Source organism: Heptranchias perlo, chromosome 6 (genome assembly GCF_035084215.1).
Source record: "Heptranchias perlo isolate sHepPer1 chromosome 6, sHepPer1.hap1, whole genome shotgun sequence".
NCBI classification, from domain to species: domain Eukaryota; kingdom Metazoa; phylum Chordata; class Chondrichthyes; order Hexanchiformes; family Hexanchidae; genus Heptranchias; species Heptranchias perlo.
In genome coordinates this window covers 61,733,839-61,741,098 of record NC_090330.1, presented here as the reverse complement: position 1 = coordinate 61,741,098, position 7,260 = coordinate 61,733,839, and the positions used below count along the sequence as shown (strand labels likewise).

The 7,260-nt window shown below is 40.1% G+C and overlaps 1 protein-coding gene across 4 annotated transcripts in view; it reads left to right on the top strand.

Moving 5' to 3' along the window:
- Window positions 1-613: 613 nt before the first annotated feature.
- Window positions 614-7,260, top strand: part of LOC137323032 (phospholipid scramblase 1-like) — an 85,970-nt gene continuing 79,323 nt past the window's right edge. The window contains exon 1 of one of the 4 annotated variants that reach the window (XM_067986391.1): window positions 614-709. The gene's annotated coding sequence lies outside the window, so the exon portion shown is untranslated. Of the gene's footprint in view, window positions 710-767; window positions 787-7,260 lie in introns of those variants that run through there. The other 3 variants (XM_067986392.1, XM_067986394.1, XM_067986393.1) reach the window with 3 other exon arrangements.

The following is a 7,260-nucleotide window of genomic DNA, read 5'->3' as shown; positions in this document are numbered from 1 at the left end:
AATAATTTTATTCTCCTTATCGACGATACACTCCAGTCCCTGCGGTGCCTACCGGTCACAGAAAGCCTCAAACATGCCGGCAGACCCCGCATGCTCCTTCTCCAGGGACAAAAGTAGTTTCGTTTCCTATTACGATCAGTAACTGACCTTTCATCATAGGCTACGTTTTCAAACCTTGGTAACTGTCCACTGGATTACGACTCTATCAATCGTTTCTCGACAAGCTGTAGGAGATCAGAATTATATCTCCCTGCGGTGTATTTATTTTCTTTTGCTTTATTCATTGGGAGAACAACTCCCTCGAGTTTCATACCACTACGCAAACAAAATCTAACAGCTGCATAACAAGCGTTCACACCGTTGATATCCCGTTGGACATAAAAACTGCAGGAGAAAATTTAACATGTTATTGCAATCCTTTTTTATTTCATCCTTTTGATTGGATTACTAATATATTTATTAAAAATGTGACACAAATGGCAGCGCATATAATAAATAAAGTATTAAAAAATACAAATCATAAGTTCGTGTTTTCTGGTTTAATGGCAATGTACATCGGGTTAAATCTCCTCCTTAATCAGGGACCAAAGATAGATGCAGATGACGTCAGGGAGTTATAAGCAATTTGTGCAGCGCAGTGAGTGCCCGCTAGTTTTTTTCCCGGAGTGTTCCGAGGGGCAAATACAGACAGCGCTGACCTGCTTCCTGTGTGAGTTGTGTTTTTTAATATTTGTTCTTTTGCGGAAGTCTGAGATGTGTCGTGTTCCTGGCCATGGCTGCCATCGGGTCTGTGCGGCTTCTGGCTGTAGCCAAGCCATTTATAATCTAGCAAACAGTTGCATTTTTCAACATATTGCTACAGTCTATAATGGTGTCAATTTCTTCTAATAATTATGTATTAGACGGTTTTACTGAGCTGAGATTTTATTGCATTGCTGTTTGTTTTTCAGAATGTAACGGTTTTTGTGTTAACTGTGAAGCAGCTGCTGGGTTTTTAAAAAGGGGTGAAGGGTTGAGGTAAGAAGGGAGTCAAATAGGACCGTAAAGACATATAACTCGCCCATTGCATGATGAGTACAATCTAAAAAAAAGTTAATATCTATTATTTATGTTATATGAAAAATGTCTTCGAAGCTCTAACACATAGTTACTGCAGTATTTCTGAATGTAAGGTTCCCTGCTCCTGCAGGTTCACGTTTCCTGGAATCTATTTTTGGAGACTCGGAAATTGACTGTCACAGTGACGTTGTCTTACATAGTTAACTCTTGGCTTCTTGGTTGGAGGTCCACCTGGGTATTCCGGTGACTGATAGCTGTGGGCTGGGTAAATGAACAGGTGGCGCTCGATGGTCGTGAGTTGTGTAATCTGAAACTAGCCACACAAGCAGTAGAAATAAAATTGTCCAAACAGTGCACCAGAAGCAGTCAATAACGTGTACAAAAATAAAAAAAATTGTGTTGCAGACACTGGTTTCTTATCTGTATCATAAGTTTTCAAATTGGGGACCGCTGGTATCTTATGATTTCTGTCCACCTGCATCAGATCTTTGAATGCTTCGGTATTTGTTGATTTACTGCCACATTGGGCCAGAATTTGTAGGCAAAATAACAGCGAGTTTAATGCACACGCTGTTATTAATGTGTAAACAACCCAGCAATTTGTTGCGAGTTACAGATTGCTATGATTTGCAGGACTATTTGCGCCGCTCCGCCATCAGCTTCGCGAAAACGAGAGCTCGCCATTGACCTCCCCTCGAGTTTCAAGAAATTGCTGCATTTGCGCTGCTGAAACAAATTAAACTTTCAGCAGAAAGTTACGGCTGGCACTTAACGATGTAAGGACCCTTTTAATGATGAAATGTATGTTCCTGCAATGCCACTCAATCTCTCCAGCCCAGAAAAGGAACAATTGAAATTGTGGAGTCTCATTCCTACGGGATGTTCTTACAGGATTCCTACAACTTGTTCTTAAAAGTTTTTTAAATTTTTAATTAAAATATTCTTTTTCCTTTCTGTCTCTTTCTTCCTCGCTCTTAATCAAATCTTTTTCTCTTTATTTCTCTTTCTGTACCTGATTTGACTCTAATTCACTGTATTTCCTTCTGTCATTCCTCTATTTCTTTCTCTATCCTTAAATTTCATTGGTTAAAGAGAGAGACTGTCCCATCATTCACCTAGGTCCCAGGTGCCTCATTGACTGACTGTTATCAGCCCGCACTTCCAGCAATTTGTGGTGCAAAATATTTTCAAACTAAAGGGTGAGGGAAAAAAAATCTTACGAATGGGGCATGCTGATGCCCCTCTCGTGCAAATTCTGGGCCATTATTTCCGTTGGTGCACCACCACCACAACAACAACAACTTGCATTTATTTAGTGCCTTTAACAGAAAAATGTCCCAAGGCGCTTCATTGATGCTGAGTCAAAGAAAGAGGATAGTAGGAGGGGTGACCAAAACCTGGTCAAAGAGGTGGAATTTAAGGATGGTCTTAAAGGAGGGGAGAGAGAGGGGTTTAGGGAGGGAATTTTAGAGCGTGGGGCCAAAGCGGCTGAATGCACAGCTGCTAATGGTGAGATGGAGGGATGCATGAGGCTAGAGTCAGATGAATGGAGAGTTCTGGAGGAGGTTACAAAGATTGGAAGGAGAAAGGCCATGAAGGGATTTAAACACACATTTTAAATTGGAGGTGTTGGAGGACCAGGGGAACCAATGTAAGTCAGTAAGGAAAGGAGTGATGGGTGAATGGGACTTGCTGCAGCGTAGAATATGGGCAGAGTGTGGAGGATGGCAGGCTGGCTAGGAGAGCAGTGGAATAGTTGAGTCTCGAGTTGACTAAGGCAGCAGATGTGCTAAGTGAGGGGGGCAGGCAATATTGCGGAGGTGGAAACTGGTGGTCTTTGTGATGGAGAGGCTAAGGGTTCAGAAGCTCAGCTTGGGGTCCATTAGCACACCAAGGTTGTGTACAGTTTGACTCTGTCTAATAGTGGCTGGGAGGGACATGGAATTAGTGACAAGGGTAAGGAGTTTGTGGCGGGGGACGAGCAATGGCTTTGGTCTTCTCAATGTTTAACTGGAGGAAATTGCACCTCATCCAAGATTGGCTGTCGGACAAGTAGTGGAGGATTCAAGAGAAGTGGTGCAGATGTACATTGACGACACTCAGCTCTACATGTGGAAGCTGACCCCCATGTCTTTGGATAATAAATAACAATAACAATTTGCCTTTCATATAGTGCCTTTTAATGTAAAGAATGTTCCAAGCCACTACATAGCTAGGTGTAAGGAAAATGGATCCCAAGCCAGGGAGAGATTAGGAGGTGTAACCGAAGGCTTGGTCAAAGAGATGGGTTTTGAGAAGATTTTAAGGGAAAAAGAGGGAGATGAAGAAGTTTAGGGAGTAAAGTCCAGACAATATGACCAAGGCAATTGGAGGATCTGCTCCCACTGGTTTGATGAAGGGAAGAGGAAAGATGCAAAAAGGGCAGTCATAGAAATAGTGTTTGGAGGAGATAGCAGAGTTAAGGTGGGGTGAGGGCATGGAGGGATTTAAAGTGAAGATTGAGTTTGAAGATTTTAAATCTAATACGTTAGGGGAATGGGGTGCCAATGTAAATCAGCAAGGAGAGGGGTGATGGGCAAGTGGGACTTAATAAAGGACAGTATGCATGTGGTAAAGTAATTTTTTTGGGGGGATAAAAGCTATTTGGCAGTGATAGTACTGCTTTCCTTTGGATAGCTGACACTTGTCTTTCAGAAGTTAGGACCAGAGGTTTCCAGGATTGTGTCAATATTTGCAGAGATCCCACACACACAAGAAATTAAAACCCACTCTCTATTCTTGATGCAACATTGTCCTGTACTAAGGAACCCTGGTATGTTTGCTGAGTAATCTTACCTACCTCCTTAAAGTTAGTTTTCCCAGTGTTTATTTTTCTCCCCTTATTTCTGAAGGTGTCCTGGTGTGGCAGGAGTCCTCCAGTGCATTATCTGAGAGATCATTCTTTATATATGAATCTAGACCGTGATTGTCGATGAGTTTTTCAACCAGAAACCCCATCGGATTGAAGCCAGTCTTGTTTTCACCTGAGATCTACACTCCAAATGAACATAAATTGAAACACTTGCTGATTATGATTTCTGACAAATTATAGCATCCTGTTGCCCCCCCACCCCGGCCAACCCAGCCTAAATGATCTGACTCCTTATCAATGGAACTTGGCACCTTCCTGTTCTTTATGGCTCAATGTCACACTGGGTAGGTGTGCAGAGGTTCCAGCTAAGCATGATACACTAGTCATTAAATAGACCATTAACTGTGACAGTAACTTCATTCTAAAAATTGTAATGATTTATAACATAAATCGTGATAATTCTGCTTGTCAACTCATGTTATTTGACTTGACGCTTGCTGTTTCAGTCAACTTTGTCTTCACTCCCAGCTGAAAACTGTAAGAAATCCCTAAATTTATATGCACATAATACATATAAACTGGAATCTGTCACAAGGTGGTAACAGCACTCTGGGTGAGATGACGTTACGAAACTGCTCATGCTTTGCTCTTATGGTTTGTGACATTATCTCTATCTCAATCCCTCAGTTGTGTTATGCCTTGTAATACACTTCTGATGCTATGTTAAATATAATTAGAAAAATCAAGCCAGAATTAATTTAGTAGTTACTAAATTAGGCACATCACATGATTGTTTCTTATTTTAAGAAAAAGGTTTATTTCCTTCTACTATGCCCATCATGTTACAATTTTTGAAAGCGGTGGAAACCATAATTACTGGATGCCTGTAATTAAGTGCTTTTTATAAGTCTGTACTAAACCTGTGATTATATAGTGTTTTCTTGTACATGTGTCACTCCTGATTGGTCAGAACCAGTAGTCTGATCTATAATTCTATATAATCTCTAGTGATAGTACTTGGTCACAGCTAATAAAATACACAAAAATGGATGCCATTAGGCAAGACTTTACCTTTCCTTCTCCCCATTGCTTTTACAAAATTCCTTTTTAAACTGGGAAAATATAACCTGTTTGAACAAACTTGAATCCATATGGGAGGGGTATGGGTAAAACAGTGATGCCGTGCTGTAACTCGAAGAAGAACAAGAATCTTTTACTCCAGATGTATGAAGTAGGATGCAAAGTCCGAAGATGCTCTTTGATTAGATATACAACGGCATTCAAAAAAATTTTCATTGAAAACCTATTAACATGAGCGGTAAGCAGATCCTACTGTGAAAATTACACTCTGCGATTTTGCTTTGTTTCATATTTTGTTATGGTAAATTTGTCAAATCTTTAGGGGAAAAAGTATGAAGCACAATAGTAATGTAAATCAGAATGATAAACCAATTCTTAGTACCTCTTCCCTCACCCACCTCCCGCCCCCAAAGGAAACACTAATAAGTAAACTAGAACTATTGTGTTTTGACAAATTAGATCCAGATTGCCTTCATTAATAACCTCTTAGAGGGATATTTTCCTTACAAGATCTGTCTTTAAAAAGTTCCCAATATCTTGCCTTATTTGACTCCTTACTTTATGAATCAAAATCTTCAGATTCAGAAATGATCTAAACATTTATGTTAACCACTTTCCTCCTTCCAGAAACCAAGCATATATATGAGGGCTACTGAAATACCTAATAATATGTTGGTTTTAATCTGGTGCCGAGGGGAGGCCAGGGTACACAGTGTTGTGCTATAATTATTTGCATCTTCAAAGCTTTCTTTAAAGAGAATATTGCATCTGTTCAGAATTAAAGAATGTTTTGGTATTACTATTTAAGTCCCTTTCACATATTGCATTTCCAACAAATCTAAGTCTTCATCTGCTTCAGTCTACATGGCGAGAGATAAAAATGTGTTTAAACTTTGTATTTAATCACTTGGGGCTGAAAAAAGGTACTTAAAAAAAAAACTGAAGCAATTGGAATGGTGGCCTGGCAATGATGCCAGTGGATATTGAGGCCTTGTATTCATGGAAGCCTGAAAAATATTGAGGGAAGATCCATTGGAAGACAGCAAGCTCCAGGAAAGGAGCAAAATGCAAATGCGCAGGTCCCCGAGGGAGGTTAGGCAAAGTTATTGAACTGATTTCCAATGAGAGGCGATTTAAGGGTAAGTTTAAAGGTATTTTGGGCATTACTTGAGTCTTGACGTTTATTACAAATTCAGGTCTGCCCTAGATACCTTCTAGGGTACAGTGGAATCGGTTGTTCCCGTTAACAGTTTAAGTGCCTTACCTTTTTGGGAATTGCCTTGCCCTACCTATATCTACTTATACATTCATGTCACTCGGGATGTAACAATAGTATCCCCTTGTGACCTGCACTGGATATTTTTGTCTTTAGTATCTGCACCTTTTCAATCTCTCTGAAGGTGAGCCAAGCAAAGACTTGGTGAGATGATGTCAGATATGAATTGTTAAGCTGCTTTATTTCACAGTAAGAAAGACATACAGAACGGTCATTATGACCAGACTCACTTAATGCAATATGTACAACTTTTCTTCACGTAATAATAGAAAATGAGGGAGCACGGTATGCTGGCCCACATCAGTGGATTGTCTTACTTGACTTAAACAAGGTGGCTTTCAACTATCCTTCATAATTTCTAACCTCTTTGCTTCAGTGAAAGGCCTCAACACTTAATAAATCTGACAGCCCTCATAGGTTTCCTGTTTCAAAAGCTTGTCTCTATCTACCAGTTGATGTCTGTTTTTGTCTTTATCTCTTGTTCACATTCAAAAAACTCAACCCAAACCACACTTTTAGCTTAGACTTTTTTTATTTAATCGAAAATGCTGAAAAAAGAATCATTGAATCGTGGAACGATACAGCACAGAAGGAGGCCATTCAGCCCATCATGCCTGTGCTGGCTCTTTCCCCATAGCCCTACCAATTTTTCCCCTTCAAGTATTTATCCAATTCCCTTTTGAAAGTTACTGTTGCATCTGCTTCCACCACCCTTTCAGGCGGTGCATTCCAGATCATAACAACTTGGTGCATAACATTTTTTTTCCTCGTGTTGCCTCTGGTTCTTTTGCCAATTACCTTAAATCTGTGTCCTCTGGTTACCATCCCTTCTGCCACTGGGAACAGCTTCTCCTTTATTTATTCTATCAAACCCCTTCATGATTTTGAACACCTCTATCAAATCTCCCCTAAACTTTCTCTGCTCTAAGGAGAACAACCCCAGTTTCTCTAGTCTCTCCACATAACTGAAGTCTTTCATCTCTGGTACCATTTC